General features: G+C 51.1%; 1 non-coding gene across 1 annotated transcript; it reads left to right on the top strand.

Annotated features, from left to right (window-relative positions):
* The first annotated feature begins 15012 nt into the window (after nt 1–15012).
* LOC123458327 lies at nt 15013–15119 on the top strand. Its single transcript, XR_006635604.1, has one exon. It is a non-coding gene; the product is annotated as a U6 spliceosomal RNA (small nuclear RNA).
* The last annotated feature ends 4278 nt before the right edge of the window (nt 15120–19397 follow it).

Genomic DNA, 19397 nt, shown 5'->3' on the forward strand with positions numbered 1-19397 from the left:
CGTCCGCTCTCAACGTGAATAAATGCTCTATGCCAAGGCCCCCGTAGTGTGACAACTGTAATCTTGGTGCAGGGGAGGAAAAAAAAAAAAACACCACAAGGTCCCATTGACTCTGCAGGCCTGTGGTAGCTCATCCTCTGAGCACCCCCAAGTTAGCCTCTCACCTCTCACCCTGCACCCCCAGTGGTGTGAAGTCACAAAACCACACCTCTACCATCCATGTTGACCAGGCTGGGCCGTGGGACATGTCCCTGGTACCCTTAGGTCCCAGGAGGCATGCAGAAGCAGACCCTAGAGAAGAAGAGGGTCCTGATGCTAACATCCCAGGCTAGGAAAGGGGATGTGGCGGTAGCTCCCTCCTCTGGGGTGTGAGAACCGAGAGTAGAGGAAAGCTGGTCAGAAACCGAGAGCCACAGAGGATCCAAGGCCATGATCCCAGAATAGCTTCCCTGAACCTGCACGCTGCAGGTGTTTGTCAATGCATCAGTGTCATCCTGCCCAGCCCACAAGAGCAGCCCCTGCTCAGTCCTCTCACCTCTGTTCTCATCTTGGCCCCACTATCTAGGCAGGCAGAGCAGGTTAGAGCCCAGGATCAGCCACGTTCTCTGACTTGCTAGAGAACAATCAGAACCTAGAGACAGTCCACCCATGCCTGACCTTCACTCTCCTAGAACAGCCTAGCACTCAAGAGGGGAAACCTGGGTGGCCTATTTAGAATCCCTCTGAAGATGTCCGCCTGCCACCATGGGCAGTGGTATGTGGCCCTGTGCACACCTTCTACCTGGAAGATTGTGCAGGAGCCAAGCACATTCTGGAATGGGACTGGGGCAGGGTAGGCACAGATCTAAAGCCCCAAAACTTTTCCTGATGACCCCAGGAAGACCAACACTCAAGCTAGTCTCAGACAGTATTCCATTGTGACCAACACACAAGCTCTTCAGAGAGTCATGGGCCTCTTTGTCCTTCATTATAGACCAGATTCTCACAGAGTAGGCTACAAATACCTGTCTTGATGGGTGGCTGGACAGACAAATGGCTGGTTACGTGATGCATGCATGGATGGATGGGTAGGTGGGTGGTAGAGAGTGGGAGGATGGATGATAGATGGATGAGAGATAAGTAGATGGAAGTATTGAGGACTTCCAGCAGCCATTTGTCACACTTGAGAGAAGGTGATATGAATTGAAGTTTCCAGAAAGAAGTCACACTGTGGTCTTTTTTACCAGGCTGATTGATCAGAACGCACTCACTGATCATGGAGATTTAGAATGTTGCAGATCCGCAGTCAAATTATCCTGGGCTATCTTTAACCCTCTTCCCCCCACCCCAAGGTATAGTCCCACTCTAGCTCAGGCTGACCTGGAATTCACTGTGTAGTCTCAGGGTGGCCTCGAACTCATGGTTATCCTCCTACCTCTGCCTCCCACGTGCTGGGATTAAGTGTGCCACCATGCCTGGCAACCCTCTTTTTATTATGACAGAAGAAGGGAGGGAGACAGAATTGGCGCACCAGGGCCTCTAGCCACAGCAATGGAACTCCAGACCCATGCGCCACCTTGTGCATCTGGCTTATGTGGTGTCTGGGGAGTTGAACCTGGGTTCTTAGGCTTCATAGGCAAGCTCCTTAACCACCAAGCCATCTCTCTAACCCCTATCCCTCTTTAAAGAAACTCTTCATTTATTTGCAAGCTGTTGTGCCTTGAGAGGCCTGGACGTGAGGCCTAGTGGAACTACCTGAGCCTAGCTAAAGTTTGGCAAACTGCCTCCGCCCAGCTATGACTCAGCAGGGGGCCAAATGGCCTCTGGCCTGCCACTTCCGCACAGGAAGTTAGAGTCCCCCACTCATGAACGCTTAGAACCAATCATCTCAAAGGTCGCGGTTTGCTATTGGCCCTTACATCTCACCCCACCCTAAAGTCTCCGCCTTCGTTCTCAACATTATATAAACACCCACCTGTGTCAATAAAGTGAGTTCCTGCTTCGAAAAGACTCCTGACTCAGTGTGGTTTTTCTCCGGTGGCCCGGAGAGGTTTCTGGGTCGCCTGACGTTCATCATCCCCTCAACCCCTAGGGAGGAACCAGCAGGCCTGGTCCTTCGCTCGGCACTACCTGGCTCCACCAGCGGGGCCCGGCAGCAAGCAAAGACAGACAGAGAGAAAGAGAGAGAGAGAGAGAGAGAGAGAGAGAGAGAGAGAGAGAATGAATGTGTCAAGGCCTGCAGCTGCTGCAAACAAACTTCAGATGCATGTGCCACTGTGCATCTGGATTTATGTGGGCACTGGGGAATCAAACTCGGGTTGTTAGGCTTTGCAGGCAAGCGCCTTAACAACTGAGGCATCTCTTTAGCCCTTCTTAATCCTGTTAATAGCTCCCCATTGCTCACCTCTTGGTCTGATCTAACATCCCTGTGACTATCAGGTAAAACCTTTTGGGATATGACTTAACAGACCCCTAGTTTCCCCCAACCCAAAAGCTAAGAATGTGATCAGATAACATTTGAGATTTATAACAGAGATTTCTTTACTTTGCTATTGCGTTTCCACCAATATATCTGGGAAAAAAATACACCTTGATTTATAACTTTGTTCCATTATTATAAAAAAAACCTCAGGCCGGGCGTGGTGGTGCACACCTTTAATCCCAGCACTTGGGAGGCAGAGGTAGGAGAATCACTGTGAGTTCCAGGCCACCCTGAGACTCCATAGTGAATTCCAGGTCAGCCTGGGCTAGAGTGAGACCCTACCTCAAAAAAAAAAAAAAAAAAAAAAAAAAAAAAAAAAAAAACCTCATGAAGCTGTTCCCGTGTTGGAACATGGTATTTGGGGCCACTGAATCCATGTTTCTGGGCCATGTTCACTCACATTTGGCACCAGAATAAACTCTTATTCCCTTTAAAGTGAGCGCTAAATTCAGGTTGCCAATAGCATGGTAGAACAGACCTTGAGAGAAGGGACTGCCACTCCACTGAGGTGGTATGGGATCACAGCCACAGCCCAACAGGCCAAACAGCTCCCTTGTCCTTGTCCCTTGGCAGCCATGCAAGGCCAGCGCGGCAGGTCCCCACACACAGCGGCTTCAACTGATTGGCCAGCCAGCCACCCACCCACTCCAGCCACCTCACTGCAGCCAACTCTCCAGACCCCAACCTCATGACAGTGCAGTCCCTCGGAGACACACACAGCCCCTTGCTTCCCTGGGCTTTGGTCTCCCGGCCCCAAGAACACTCTAAACTGCCCCCCAACCCGGGCAGCACCAATACAATGCCAGCATATGGTCCTGTCCTCCATGTATCTTAGAATGTCAGGGGCCCTGGCAACTGTGTACTCTAGGGACATGGTCCTGGACAAGCTCACAGGCCATGATGCTCTTAGATGTCTGGACTCATCACCACATTACATCCGGATCATGTTTTGGAGAACAAGGCCAGGTTGGAACCCCTAGACAAGGGCACATGGGTGGCCTTTATAGCACCCGGTCCTGCTGTTGCCACAGTGGCCAAGTTCCCACCGAGAGGAGGGGCTTGGCTGAGAGCCATGGAGCAGAAGCTACTCTGGTGTGCTGAGCACAAGCCGGGCATCACCTCTACGGTGGTCTTTGGATGACTGAATCTGGCCAGGTCCAGGTTGGCTTGCATATGCGGCTGAGGACCAAGACAGTGGCTGTCTTATCTAGGATGTTCTATCTAGGCCATCAGGCCCAGGGATTCTGGTTGGCAAGGGGACAAAGGAAGTTTTAGGAATCCCCAGGACCTGTCCTCGGGACAAGGGGAGAACTAGAATATCCATCCAGCACTCCTCATTCCTGCTGTCCCTCAGCCTCTGGGGTACCTCAGGGTTGATTGCTTGGGTTCCTTTCCTGGCTCCTCCACATTCTATTTATTTATTTATATTTGTTTTTAGAGAGAGAGAGAGGAGAGATACAGAATTGGCACACCAGGGGCTCAGCCACTGCAATGGAACTCCAGATGCTTACGCCACCTAGTGGGCATGTGCGACTTTGTTCTTGTCTCACCTTTGTGTGACTGACTAATGTGGGATCTGGAGAGTAGAACTTGGGTCCTTAGGCTTTGTAGGCAATCGCCTTAACCGTTAGGCCATCTCTCCAGCCCATCCTCTACAATCTCGCAGGGGCTTTAAACAGGGGCTGCGGAGTGAGTGTCTGTCTATGAGATGTTTCGGGACAATCCTCAGCTGGCATTGCATTGGTGCTGCCATGGTGAGGCAGGTGGGAAGACAGTCTCCACACCCTCTGCACAGGCACAAGTGTGTGATACATACATACATGCACACACACACACACACACACACACACACATGACACTTGGCAGGAACATTACATATGAAAGACAGGGTGGGGAAGAGGCAGGGCCGGACAGGAGTCCTACAGTGGGTAGAACCACTGGAGCCACAAAGTCCAAGACTGGCCCAGGAAGGGGGTGGGCGCAGGCCTCCAAGGAATGCTCTGACCTGAGACATTAGGGTTTCTCTTGAACTCAGAATGACTCCCCCGGTATTCCTGAATATTCACTCCAGTTTCCTTAGTCAGGAAACTGAGTCACAGGCAGGTAGACTCACCCAAGCTGCCTGTCTCCCTAAGTCCCTGGGCTGCTCACAGTTCTGCCTTCACCCAAGGTCTGGCTGGGGTCTGCATTGGGGAGTGGACCAGAGTCCCCTTGGCCTGGAGTTGCTGTTTCCCACCCTAGAATCCACTCCGAATGCAACCTTAGCAGAGAGTGGTGACTTGGGCAGGAGGTGGACATAGCTGTCCCTCGGTGTTGTGACAGCCATCTGGGGGAAGTTTCTGTTTCTAAACTTCCCTACAGTGACAGAAATTTGATCCATGGCTCATAATCATAAGTGGCTGAGCAGGGGTTGAGGGCTGATGGTGAAGGGCGGAGGATAATGGAACATTCTAGATCTTGGCTGAGATTGTGTTTACACAGGTGTCTCAGCCTGCTATCCTTGTTGGAGTTCACAGTCTGGTTGTGTGTTTTTGTTTTCATTGTTTTTTGTTTGCTTGTTTTGTTTTGTTTTTTAAGGTAGGGTCTCACTCTAGTCCAGGCTGACCTAGAATACACTCTGTAGTCTTAGGGTGGCCTTGAACTCACAGTGATCCTCCTAACTCTGCCTCCCGAGTGCTGGGATTAAAGGTTTGTGCCACCATACCTGGCTACTTGTGCTTTTTTATTCCATGTCAGGTGCTCTCCATGGACTGCAGACACAAAAACAAAAATTACCCATTACCACAGATAATCAAACTGGGAGGAAAATAATATCTGATGCTCTGATTTACAGCAGAGTGGGGAGCTCAAAGGAGGCCCAGCCTGGGGCAGGCGACATGGTACATTGACCAGCACCATGGGTTTCATATAGAGTAATATGTGCTTAGAGAAAAATGCATAGCAAAATCAACAGAAGCAGAGTTGTGAATGGAACTAACAGTTCTAAGTCACCCCATGACCCAAAAGATGATGAAATGCTAATTTAGACATTAATGAGCCAAGGGCAACAGTACTGTCTCAATGTCAACTGCTAGAGATCAGTGAGTTAAGTTAATTAACAAAGCAGGGCACACACCCGTCAAGTCCCAGCTACTTGGGAAACTGAGGCCGGAGCATCACTTGATCCCAGGAGTTCAAGATCAGCTGGGGCAACATAGTGATATCTTGTCTTGAGAAAGGGGAGGTGGAAGAGAAGAGAAGAAATGAGGGGAAAAGGCAGAAGGGAGAGAAGAGGAGGAGGAGAGGGAAGGACAGGAACTGAAGCAGAGTTACCATGGGCTTAAGGCTGGCCTGAGCAACATAGCAAGACACTTCTTGAAAAAGAAAGAGAGGGCTGGAGGAATGGCTTAGTGGTTAAAGGTGCTTGCCTCTGAAGCCAAAGGACCCAGGTTTGATTCCCCCAGACCCACGTAAGCCAGATGCACAAGGTGGCACATGCATCTGGAGTTCATTTGCAGTGACTGAAGGCCCTGGCATACCCACTCTCTCTCTCTATCTGCCTCTTCCTCTCTCTCTCTCTCTCTCTCTCTCTCTCTCTCTCTCTCAATAAATATTAAAAAAAAGAAAGGACTTCTGGCACGTGATGCAGCAGGTGACCTTGAGCCAGTCACATATGGACAAATGCTGTAGGATTCCACTTAAGAAGTCCTCAAAGTTCTCAAATCCAGAGACAGGAACTAGGAGGAGAATGGCCGGTGCTGGGGGCCAGGTGGAGAAGAGGTGCTCAGGGGGACAGAGTGTCAGTTTGGGAAGACGAGAGTTCACGGGTGAACAGTGCTGATCGCTGCATAGAAATGTGCCTGCTCAGGAAACCAAGTTGTGTGCTTAAATTTTTAATATTTTATTTATTTATTTGACAGAGAGAGAGGGAGAAAGAGAGGAAGAGAGAGAAAAGAGAATGGGTGTGCCAGGGCCTCCAGCCACTGCAAACGAACTCCAGACACGTGCCCCCTTGTGCATCTGGCTTATGTTGGTCCTAGGGAATTAAACCTGGGTCCTTTGGCTTTGCAGACAAATGCCTTAACTGCTAAGCCATCCCTCCAGCCCTACAATTGGTTGAAAAGGAGAAAGCTTGCTGGACACAAGCATTAATTGCTGTCGGTGTCCTCACCATGGGCTGAATGTGACCAGCTGCCTCAAGCTCCCTCTGCCACGCTTCCCCTCCCATGACGGACTGTGACCTGGAGCTGAAACAACTCCTTCCCCACTTAAACTGATTTTTGTCAGGTATTTTGTCCCAGAAAAAGAAACAAAAACAAACAAAGGTGACTAATATCATACCGGGTGTCAACCTTTGGCCTCCACACACATGTGCATGTACACTTGCACGCATGTGTCCACACTTAGGAACACACACTTGTATACCACACATACATATGCATGACAAAAAATAGAGGCCTGGTTTATAGAGCCCTTGCCTGACATGGGTGAAGCCCTGGGTTCAGCCCTCAGTACCACAAAAAATAAAATACCTTGAGCTAAACAAAAAATTTAAAATACTTTATGTGTCGGGCATGGTGGAGCACATCTTTAATCCCAGCACTCGGGAGGCAGAGGTAGGAAGATCACTGTGAGTTCGAGGCCACCCTGAGACTACATAGTAAATTCCAGGTCAGCCTAAGCCAGAGTGAGACCCTACCTCGAAAAACAAAAAATTAGAACAAAACAAAAAGATATGTTTTATTTATTTATTTATTTGAGAGTTTGAGAAAGAGTCAGATAAAGAGAGAATGGGCACACCAGGGCCTGTAGCTAACTGCAAATGAACTCCAGATGCATGTGCCACCTTGTGCATCTGGCTTTACATGGGTACTTAGGGAATCGAACCTGGATCCTTTGGTTTTGCCAGCAAACGCCTTAACCACTAATCCATTTCTACATCCCATAGGATTTTTATTTATTGTTGTTATTATTTATTTATTTATGAGAAAGAGAGAGAGGCCTCTGGCCACCACAGATGAACTCTAGCCACATGCACCACATGATGCATCTGAGTTTATTAGAGAATCAAACCTGGGCCAGCAGGCTTTGCATGCCTACGACCTCACATGCACTAGGCCTCAATTATGCATGTATCACACATGGACTATCCTTTTTTTGTTTGTTGTTTTTGAAGTAGGATTTCCCTCTAGCCCAGGCTGACCTGGAATTCACTATGTAGTCTCAGGGTGGCCTCTCACTCACAGTGATCCTACCTCTGCATCCCGAGTGCTGAGATTAAAGGTGTGCGCCACCACGCCTGGCTCACATGTACTATTGAAGTATTACAAGTCCGCAACTTGTGTCCACCTGGTGCAGGAGCCCAGGGCATAAGGTCCAGAATGCCTGACCTTCACTGGTTCTCATTCAAAGCTGTGGATGTCCACTGACCTTCACCAGCAGGCATCAACGTACCAAGGACAGCTGGGCGTGCGTGGTGCACACCTTTAATCCCAGCACTTGGGAGGTTGAGTTAGGAGGATCACTGTGAGTTCGAGAGCAGTCTGAGATTACATAGTGAATTCTAGGTCGGCCAGGACTACAGTGAGACCCTACTTGGAAAAACAAGCAAAAAGAGACACTCCAGGGCACCCTAGCTCCATAGGGAACCTCCTTGCCCCATTCTGAAACAGGAACCCAACTTCCCCTTGGCAACTGGGGCTGGGCCCTCCAGCCGTGACAATGACCCTTTCCCTGCTGCTCAGCTCAGTCGCACAAAGCCCCCAAAGTTGCATCCCTTCTTTTACTAATCCTTGTGAACTGAGAGAAACAGAGCTGGAAGTCAGCTGAAAGCACAGGGAGCAAACACTTCTGAGTGGATGATTGGATCCACTCCTCAGAGGCCCTCTGTGGTTGTTTGACTCAGGTGTCCCCCATAAACTTAGGTGTTCTGAAAGGTAGGTTCCCAGCTGATGGAGATTTGAAAATCAACGCCTCCTGAAGGCGGTGTATTGTTGGGGGTGGACTTATGGGGGTTATAGCCAGTTTCCCCTTGCCAGTGTTTGGCACACTCTCCTGTTCCTGTTGTCCACCTTATATGGGCCAGGGGGTGATGTCCACCCTCTGCTCATGCCATCGTTTTCTCCTGCCATCGTGAAGCTTCCCCTCGAGCCTGTAAACCAGAATAAACCTCTTTTTCCACAAGCTGTTCTTGGATGGGTGATTTCTACCAGCAATGTGAACCTGACTGCAACACCCTCCTCATGCCTATTAGCTCCCTGACCCCTTGAGTCCTGCAGTGGGGGAGATGGCACTCACTCTGGCATCCTGCTGGTCTCAGATCAGAGCCCGCTCCCTCTCTCACTCACCTTCCAGGGCCTGCCTGCGCTGAGACGGGGGTACTGGGATGTGCAGACTTGGGAGCTAGGAGCAATGCTGTACAGAGCACAGGGACAAGAGGAGAGGTCTCTCCTATGAGCACAGATGGGGGCATGCTTCTGCCCACCTGCTCCTCTCCACCAGGCCCTTCGCAGTCAGGGGAGCCGGGGAAAGGCAGAAGCCCCCACAGAGTGTGGTGGGGCTTCCCTCGGTTTGTGAGATGCAAGAGGGAAACTCTATCCCCTTCCACCCTTTCAGGATCTGCAAGGACAGTGGTTTCCAGAGGTTGCTACACAGGGGTCAGTGTGCAGGGTATAAAAGGGTCAGATGGGGCTGAGGTGGCGGTCAGGAAACAATGTTTAGGCTTGACCAGGATCATCTGGAGGTGGGCTGGGGCTCAGTTTACAGCTGCCTCCCGGCTCATGCTCCCAGACCCTGGCTTATAGCTGCCCAACACAGCCCAGCCAGTTGGTTGATGAAGTTGTTTACTCTGATTTCAGAACAGCCCCTCCCATCACCCCCTGGCCTGCTGGGTCTGGACCAGCATCCTGGGCTGCAGAGCTGAATCTTCAGTTTTCTGAAAGATGAAAGGGCCAGCTGGACAAGTGACCAGACACAAGGAAGAGTCTAAGCTGATGCCGAAGAGCCACTCAGGAGCCCATTCAGACCCTCCCTCCTGGGTCCCGAGGCCTCCAGCCTCTCCTCCCCCAGGAGAAACTGCTTTACCCAATACCGTCCATGGAAAACCAGACCTGACCTCCTTGCAGTCACCCCAGGAGAAAGGTTCAGTTCAGAACTTTTAAAAAATATTTTTTATTTTTATTTATTTATTTGAGAGAGATAAAGAGGCATAGAGAGAGAGAGAGAGGGAGAGGAGAATGAGAATGGGCACACCAGGGTCTCTAGCCCCTGCAAAAGAAATCCAGATGCATACACCACCTTGTGCATCTGGCTTATGCGGGCCCTGGGAATCAAACCTGTGTCCTCAGGCTTTGCAGGCAAGCACCTTAACGGCTGAGCCATCTCTCCAGTCCCAGTTCAGAACTCCTGAAGATAGTGGCTGGTGAGCGGCTCCCTCCTTCCACTTCTTTCCTTCTTCTTCCCCCAATCTGACTGGAGAGGAGATTCCTTCCTCCCCATCCCTAGCCTGGGCCTCTGCAGATCCTATGCACAAGCTTCCCTCCCACCAATACGACAGCGTCAACCCAGTGGGAGAATGGCAGACCTCCTGGGCACTTCTTTTGGTATCCTCTTGACAAACTGGAAACGGGAGTGAGTATGGAGAATGAGCAGCCAAGGACTCAGCCACTGGGGGGAAGATGTGAATTTCCAGACTGCTGGGGGTTCTTGTACAGTGTGTGCACAATGCAAGCCCACATATACATGCATGTGCTATCATGCCACATGTGCATACACATGACCCATGTCACACACATGCACAGCTGCCTGTCCTGTGACACGTTTTTCTATTTTCCTTTTTTAAGTTTTCTATTTATTTATTTATTTGAGAGAGAGAAAGAGAAAGAAAGAGGCAGAGAAAGAACGAATGGGTGGGCCAGAGCCTCTAGCCACTGCAAACGAACTCCAGATACATATACCACCTTGTGCATCTGGCTTTACATGAGTTCTGGGGAGTTGAAGCTGGCTCCTCTGGCTTTGCCAGCAAGTGTCTTAACTGCTGCGCCATCTCTCCGGCCCCTGTCTGATTTCTGTTCTGAAGGGACACAGGGGGCCTCTCAGGCTTGCTGGTAAAGAGATTTTGTTCCTCAGGTAGTCATCTTATTGGTTTCCTGCGAATTAACAGAGTGGGAATATTCCATCCCAGCATTATGGAGGCTGTAATGGAACGGGGACTCGGGGTCCTACTTATTCAGAGGCAAACTGGGGAGGGAGCCTTGATACTGCTGGAAGAATGCTAAGAGAGCATTCAGTGCCATGCAGGGTGCAAGAGGTGCCAGCTAGGGGAAGCCTCACCCCTGACAGGCAGAGAGAGGCCAGGCAGGGGCCAGAAGGGCTGGCACTCTAGCTCTGGACTCAGTGTGCTCTGAGCTAGAGGCCAGGATGAACTGCTTTTCCACAGAACCCGAGGCCTTGAGGGACCAGAGCAGCCCGAGCTGGATGGTGCCATTGCCCCACTGTGGTGTTATGGGGCCTGCCACCCTGAGATATGGCCTTGCCCAACAGTCACCACAACATACCCAAATCACACCTGGTCCTAGGATAGCCTCCAATCTCACTTTCAGCACGCACATGGCCTTGCCTGGGGTTCCCCCAATACACATGTCCACTTTGCCTTAATTCTTGGAAACACACCAGAGAAAGCCTTCAGCCCTCTGGGGCGGTCTGTAGCTGTACTTCCCTCCCCAGAGCACAGTGGGTAGTACTCACTGAGCCAGCAAGGCATCAGGGAACTGTTCCATTTTGGCCAGTAGCACAAGGGCCTCCACCTTCTCTGGCCACCAACTAGTGTGACCTCAACCAGGCCACCTGTGCTTCCTTAAGAGTGAAGTTCGGGGCAAGAAGGATGGCTTAAGCCAAAGGGTCCAGGTTCGATTCCCCAGGACCCACGTTAGCCAGATGCACAAGGGGGCACATGCGTTTGGAGTTTGTTTGCAGTGGCTGGAGGCCCTGAGCCTATTCTCTCTCTCTCTCTCTCCCCTCCCTCTTTCTCTGTTAAATAAATAAATAAAAATAAAATATTAAAAATAACAAAAAGGCAGTGTTTTTTTTAAAAAAACAAACAAACAGTGAGATTCAGTTCAGGGGCCAAGTATGACCGGAGAAGTGGGGTTCACAGGTGTGAACGATGAAGGCCAATGAGGATGGCCACTTTCCTGCACAGGAGGCCAGGTGCAGGGCTGGGACCGAGCTGTATGGACTGTGTCCTCAGTTCCCTGGTTGAGCTTCTAAACTGCAAGAGAAAGGTGTTGGGAGTTGAGATGCACACAGGGAGAAGGCAGGGGGCTTGGAGAAACCCCGGCTGCAGGCACCTGACCTTGGACTTCCAGCCCCCAGGACTGTGGGAGGTGGATATCAGATGGAGAGCGACCAGCTGGGTATTGCTAGGCAGGCTTTGAATCCTGTGACCCACCACCCTGGGTGAGCTTGTGATGAGGAGGGCCAGTCCCCATCTGACAAGGCTCTTTATTTGGGCCTCAGAACAGCCCCTCCCATCACCCCCCTGGGCCTGCTGGCCCTGGTCCAGCCTCCTGAGCTTCAGAGCAGAGTGTGCCATTTTCTGGAAGAGAAGGGGGCCAGCTGGACAAGTGCCTGGGCACAGTGAGGGGCCTGCACCTGGGCTACAGAGCTGCGCTGGAGACCCTTCTCCAACAAGTCTTTACCAACCTACCTCCTGAGGCCTGAGGCCTCCATGCATTTCCAACCACTCCTTCCCCAAGGGAAACTGCTTTTCCCAATACCACTCATGGAAAACGGGGCCTGTCACCCTGTCTCCCTTGGAGTACCCACATGCACCCCCACCATGGGGCTCCCAGAGGATGCCCACAGGACCAGAACTAATATGCTACCAGTATGACATAGCAGTCCCTCTACTCCTGGCCCATGGGTAAGGACGCATAGATGTGTAACCACCCCTCATCTGTGTACCTGAAACCCTCTGCTGAAAAGGGTTGACTTGAGGGGCTAACCCCAGCTCTGAACACTGTTTGCTTCTGGAGTGGGGACCAGGGGAAGAGGCAGGCCCTGACCCCTCTTGACGATGATGCAGGCACAGCCCTCCCTCCCCCAACCAGGATGAGCAGGAGCCCACTTCTCATGTCAGCTGAGCCAACTGACTGATGGAGAGATGAGAGTCAGAATGGAGGATGAAGAAGAGAGGAGGGGAAGAGAGCCTGGGTGAGGCGTGGGAGAGACACTGAGGTGCGGGCGGGTGCGCAGGCTGGCTGAAAAGGAAGACCAGAGGAGAAGGGGAAGAAGATATGTTCATGCTGGGCTGGGGAGATGGCTTAGTGGTTAAGTGCTTGCCTGTGAAGCCTAAGGACCCTGGTTGGAGGTTCGATTCCCCAGGACCCACGTTAGCCAGATGCACAAGGGGGCACAGGCGTCTGGAGTTTATTTGCAGTGGCTGGAGGCCCTGGTGCGCCCATTCTCTCTCTCTGTCGCTCTCAAATAAATAAATAAAAACAAACAAAAAATAAAAAAAGATATGTTCATGGGATGTGTTAACCCCTTTGGATGGGGAATGGGGCCAGCAGCCATAGCACCCGCACTTCCCTGGAAGAAAAACCAAGTCCCTAGCTGAGGGTCTCTCAGCCCCCGAGATCAGCTCTTAGCTCCTTGGAAAAGGCTGGAGCCTGCCTTGCGCTCTTCCCAAGTAGGCACCTGCAGGCTTGTCAGGCCCTGGTCCCCTGTCCTGGTCAGTCACTGGGTGTGCTTAGGATAGCGAGTCCGAGCCTCTGTTTAGCTCAGCGTCCTGGGTCTGTCTGTCAGGATGGCAGGAGCTAGGGAGGAGCCCCGTGCTACACTGCAGCCCCAGGCCAATCACTGCTGCGGGGTCTACCGGGGAAGCTCCATTCCAGGTGGAGACAGACCCTAGACTACCCGGTATCAGGACTTCCCAGGGGCTCAGCTGGGGCCAGGCTTGGCAGGCAGAGACAAAGATCTTGTGGAAGCCACTGATCGTAAGGACACCCTTTGCTGTGCAGCGTCAGGGCTGTCCACTTGTGGCCTGTCACCATTGTGACTACAACTGTACCTTCCAGACCCTTAACAGAGGTCCTCACAGGTTCCTGGCCCTCTGCCTATATCCACACACTGCCCGCTGTCCACTTCTGCCCACATGGGAGAGACAAGGGAGCTGTGAGGCTGGACAGAAGAATGAAGAGGAGGCCAGCCTCTGAGCTCAGGCTGGAGGACACGGGTCAGGGCCTGGGTGTGGGAGGATGATTATGTACCAGGGGCCAGTGGGATCCTCTGAGTGAGGGAAGGGATGAATGTCAGGTCAGGTAGGGAAGTGGTTGCAGCTCCTTTTTTTTTTTTTACCTTCTTGCTGCTAGGACAAAATGCCCAGCCAAAATCATCTTATGTGAGGAAGTTTCATCTTGGTGGGGAGACAGCAAAGCGTCACATCTTGTCACGTCAGCTGGGAGCAAGCAGCAAGACTGAGCTACTTGAACACCCAGTTTGCTGGACTAATAAACCTCAAGGTCCACCCCCCAGTGACACCCCTCCTTCAGCAAGGCCCTACTTCCCAAAGGCTCCACAACTTTCCCAACTTACCACTAGCTGGGCACCAAGTCCTCAAAACACGTGAGGCTGTGCAGAGTATTTCACATTCAAACCACCACAGGGCACCACTCATATACCTGGGCTCCAGCTGGGTGGCCCCACCCTAGGTCTGGGAATCCCTTTAGGGGAGCCTGTAGCAAGAATGGGAACCCAAAACCTTCCCCCTTCTTGTTAAGGACACAGAAAGGCCACCTTGAACCTGGGACCAGAAAAGGAAACTATGCCAATGTTGGCCCTGGGGCTCGGGTGAGCTCTCTACTGCTTTCCCCCTCCCCCAGGACAGTGGGCATTGTGGCTGGTGTGGCACAGTCCCCTTGAGGCTATGGGAAACTCCAAGCAGAGGATCCCTGCTGAGGGCACCTGCGGCCCAGGGGTTGACCTCAGGCTGCACAGGGAACGAAACCCAGGCTCCAGAACCAGGATATGCCACTACGGCCAACTGGACTCTTCTTGTCCTTCCTGAGAGAGGCCAGCTTGCCAGTGGAGCTCGGTACTGCTGGCCAGTGATTCACACTCAGGGGACCTTTTCCCTGCCCTTCCAGAGAGCTAACATTCACATCTAACTGCAGGGATCAGAGGGAGATGCCATGCTCGAAGCCTCAGGCCTCTCAGCCAGGTGTGGGAGGTGGAGTTGAGCTATTCGGGGTGACAGTGGAGACACAGTGGTGGCTGCCCTTGAGGAAGAGAGCACAAAGGAACACAGAGGTGGCCTAAGAGCAGGCCAGGGTAAGTGGCTGGAATGCGTCTCTCAGTCATCACATCTTCTGGTGGTGTTTCTCTCTGTAGCTCACTGTGGCGGTCTGGATCAAGACAGTGTGAGGCCCAAACCTCCTGGAGTAACTCAGAGAGACCCTCCCTTTTAGTGGTAGGGGACCCTGAGCATGGGGCTGGCCCACTCCAAGTGGACAGTCTGTGAGTATCATCAGGCCGGTGCTTGGGTTTGCACAGGAGAAAGAAACCACCATCCAATGCTCGCTTTGGCAGCACAAGGTCTAAAATTGGAAGGATACAGAATAGATTAGCATGGCCCCTATGCAAGGACGACATACAAATTCATGAAGCATTCAAAAGAGAAACTTCCATCTGGTTTGAGGACATCCACACCGGACCCTCTGTGGCCCTCAGCTGAGTCCTGTGCTAACTGCCAGGACATCTGTGACCACCAAACGCTGAGAGGGGCAACTGTAGGGCCCAGGCTGAGCTGCAGCCTAACTGTGAGCCTGCTTGGCTGCCGTGGGTCCTGTCCCCTTACCATAGTCTTGGATGGACGCAGGGACACAAGTGTGCCTCTGAGCGTTCTTGCCCTCCCCAGGGGTCCTGGGAGAAAACCTGTGCTAGAATTTGACAGTCCCTGAAGAGCAGCCTGTCTCTGTTTAAAGCTTACTGCCATGTCTGTCACCTGACACTCCACAGCTCCTCCAGATTTCCCATTGAGGAACAAATCACATGGCCTTTTAAAAACCCATGCTTGAACGCTCCTAGCAGTTTTGTGTCCAAATGGAGCACAAGCCTCACGTCTGTTAGTGCGTGAAGGGTGGTGAAAAGGCAGAGCATGGCGCAGCACAACATTGTGTGCGCTGCGTGTGACTAAATCTCAAGTCACTGAGCTGAGGGACGGTGTGCAGTATTGCTCTCTTTACAGAGCTCAGAAATCGCAAACTTGTTTACAGGGACCTAAACCAGCTGAGGCCCACACCTCAGCGAGCAAGCAGTGAAAGGAGGGAGGGACCCTCAAGGGGACTGAAGAGCACAGCATGTGTTCCTTGACCACGTGGACAAGGTCAAACCAGCAGGGAAAGGTCATGTGCACAGTGACCCTGACAGCTGTGGAGTAAGGACACTTTGTCTCCCAGACCTTCCTCCCAAATCCACCACCACAGGTGTAAGAAAAATACCCAGACAAACCCTAATAGAGGACTTTTATACAACATCTGGCCAGTTGCCCCAAACTTGCAAAGTCATAAAAGACAGGGACAGAGAAGCTGTCCCAACCCAGAGAAGCCCAAGGAGATATAAAAAGTAAAATGTTGGCCTGGAGAGATTGTTTAGCAGTTAAGGAGCTTGCCTGCGAAGCCTAAGGGCCCATGTTCGACTCTCCAGATCCCATGTAAGCCAGACGCACAAAAGCCAGGCAAGCGCAAGGTCACACATGACCACTAGGTGCTCAAACGTCTGGAGGTTGATTGCAGTGGCTGAGGCCCCGGCAATTCTCTCCCTCCCTCTCTGTGTCTGTCTCTCTCTCTGCTTTACCCACTGTCCTAGCCCATGTATCCCTTGTATTTATTTTGAGATTTAAAAATTTTTTATTTATTTACTCATTTGCAAGCAGAAAGTAAGGGCACACCAGGACCTCTAGCTACTGCAAACAAATTCCAATGCATGTACCACTTTGTGCATCGGGCTTTACATGGGCACTGGAGAATCACACCAGGGTTGTTAGGCTTTGCAGGCAAGCACCTTAACCACTAAGCCATTTCCATTTTGAGCCTCTTATTTTTATTTATTAATTTTTGTGTTTTTTTTTTTTGAGGTAGGGTTTTGCTGTAGCCCAGGCTGTCCTGGAATTCACTGTGTAGTGTCAGGGTGGTCTCAAACTCACAGCGATCCTCCTACCCCTGCTTCCCTAATGCTGGGATTAAAGGCATGTATCACCACACCTGGCTTTAATTTTTTAAAAAGTAAATTCCTTTATTTTAATTTTTTACTTATTAGAGAGAATGGGTGTGCCAGGGCCTCCAGCCACTGCAAATGAACTCCAAACTCATGCACCACCTTGTGCATCTGGTGTTACTGGGGAATTGAACTCTAGTTCTTAGGCTTTGCAGGCAAGTGCCTTAACCACTGAACAATCTCTCTAGCCCTTTATTTTTTTAAACATTTATTTATTTGAGACAGAGACAGAGAGAAAGAGGCAGACACAGAGAGATTAAGTATGGATTTGCCAGGGCCTCCTGCCACTGTAAATGAACTGAACTCCAGATGTATGTGCCACTTTGTGCATCTGGCTTTAAATGATCTTTTTAATTATTTTATTTTATTTTATTTTTTAATTTTTTTTTGGTTTTTCGAGGTAAGGTTTCACTCTAGCCCAGGCTGACCTGGAATTCACTATGGAGTCTCAGGGTGGCCTCGAACTCACAGCGATCCTCCTACCTCTGCCTCCCAAGTGCTGGGATTAAAGGCGTGCGCCACCACGCCCGGCAATTATTTTATTTTTTCAGTTTTTTAGTTTTTATTTTTAGAGAGAAAGACACACACAGAGAAAGAATTGGTGTGCCAGGGCCTCAGCCACTGCAATTGAACTCCAGATGCTTGCACCACCTAGTGGGCATGTGCAACCTTGCACTTGCCTCACCTTTGTGTGTCTTGCTTATGTGGGATCTGGAGAGTCAAACAAAAGCCCTTAGGTTTCACAGGCAAGTGCCTTAACTGCTAAGCCATCTCTCCAGCCGGCATCTGGCTTTCTATGATACTAGGGAATCGGACCTGGGTCATCAGACTTTGCAAGCAAGTGCCGTTAACCACTGTGGTATCTCCCCAGCCTAGCTCTTTTAGTTTTCAGACAGGGTCACTCCGTAGCCCAGCGTTGTCTTGAACATGAGATCATCGTGCCTCTGCCTCCTGAGCCCAGCAGCAACTTGGACATTTACTTGTCAAGACCTTATCCATCCAATTGCAACAAGCCTCTGGGCTTTCTGGTCTCTGACAATCTCAATTGCCAGAAGAAAGAAAGAGAGAAAGAAAGAAAAGAGAGAGAGAGAGAAAAGGATGAAAGACAAGAAAATAATGAAAAGAAAAAAAGTCAGACTAGCTGGTCCAAACTGGCCCAGCTTTGGATTTTCCGGGCTCTGCTTCTCACTTTTGCAGACACAAGTTGGAATTTAAAATGCATTTGGGGGACTTCCGGTTACGATGGCGGCGTAGGTACCACGCCAAAGCAGCCTAGGGGGGAAAAAGACCAAAAAAACTCAGCAAAATACACACTTTTACTAAAAAGTGAGGTGTATAGGAAATTGAGGCGGCAGCGGAGAAGTAGAAGAGTTATAGAGCGGGCTGGAGAGATGGCTTAGTGGTTAAGCGCTTGCCTGTGAAGCCTAAGGACCCCGGTTCGAGGCTCAGTTCCCCAGGTCCCACGTTAGCCAGATGCACAAGGGGGCGCACGCGTCTGGAGTTCGTTTGCAGTGGCTGGAAGCCCTGGTGCGCCCATTCTCTCTCTCTCCCTCTATCTGTCTTTCTCTCTGTGTCTGTCGCTCTCAAATAAATAAATAAAAAATAGACAAAAAAAATTTTAAAAAAAAAAAAAAAAGAGTTATAGAGCATGCAGAGCCAGCACAGGCGGGAAAAGCGGCTCCGGCAGCTCGGCCAACCGCCGCGGCCTCGGCGCAGCAGAAAACCGCCAGACTCGAGCCACAGGAAAAGCCAGGTGCGGGATTTTCCCCTCACACCGCGCTCTCCGCAACTCGGGAAACGTGAGGGGAGAGCGGCAGCAAGCAGCGGAGGAGAAGACCGCGAGGTAGAAGAACACGTGGAGCAGCGAGACAACCAGAGCAGCCGCGGCTCCCTCCCCTCCCCCACCGCCTGAACCCAGCTCCAGCGAACAGAGCAGTGGCCCGGACCGGCCACGCCAACTTGAGCCGACAGCGGGACCCAAGCAGGAGCAGAGTTTGGCAGCAACATCAGCGGCCCCAGCACTGGTACCAGCGGCCCCAGCAGCAGCGGACCCAGGAGCGGCAGCAGCTGCAGATCCCGCAGCAGCGGCTTCGGGGGGAGCAGCGGCGGTGGACACGGCAGCAGCAGCTTCAGCAGCGGTGGTGGCTCCGGCGGTGGCAGCTACGGCAGCAGCAGAGGCAGCAGCAGCGGCTTGGTTTGCCCCAAAGGAAAAGCAAGTGCCCAGCTCTAGAAATCAGAACAGCAGCCGGCGACCCAGGCAGCAACTTGACTGAGACCAAAATCACCCAAGGTAACTGGGATTGCACCAGGGAAGGGTCTCACTTGGTCACAAGCTGACTTGGATCCCTCAACAGACCAGAAATCTAAACCTCTTTGTTGATAGAGGATCTGGTCATTATAATAACTACTCTTGCATACATACTCGGGGCTGTTTTTGATTGAATGTGTACAGTGTTTAGTTAAATTTTAGAATCTACCTGTATTTTATTCCACTCAGCCTGCTTGAATACTCCTATAGCAGGGAAACTCAACCCCTAAGAACATCTTTGTAGATACTCTGAGAGTCTTAAGAGCCACCTAATACTTTAAGGTCCTACCCTGAAAATATATTACATCAAATCAATTGATACAGCTAAGAATACACAGCTAGCTAGAAAATCCAAGCATTAACTTAATCCAAGAT

This window comes from Jaculus jaculus, chromosome 1, assembly GCF_020740685.1.
Source record: "Jaculus jaculus isolate mJacJac1 chromosome 1, mJacJac1.mat.Y.cur, whole genome shotgun sequence".
NCBI lineage: Eukaryota > Metazoa > Chordata > Mammalia > Rodentia > Dipodidae > Jaculus > Jaculus jaculus.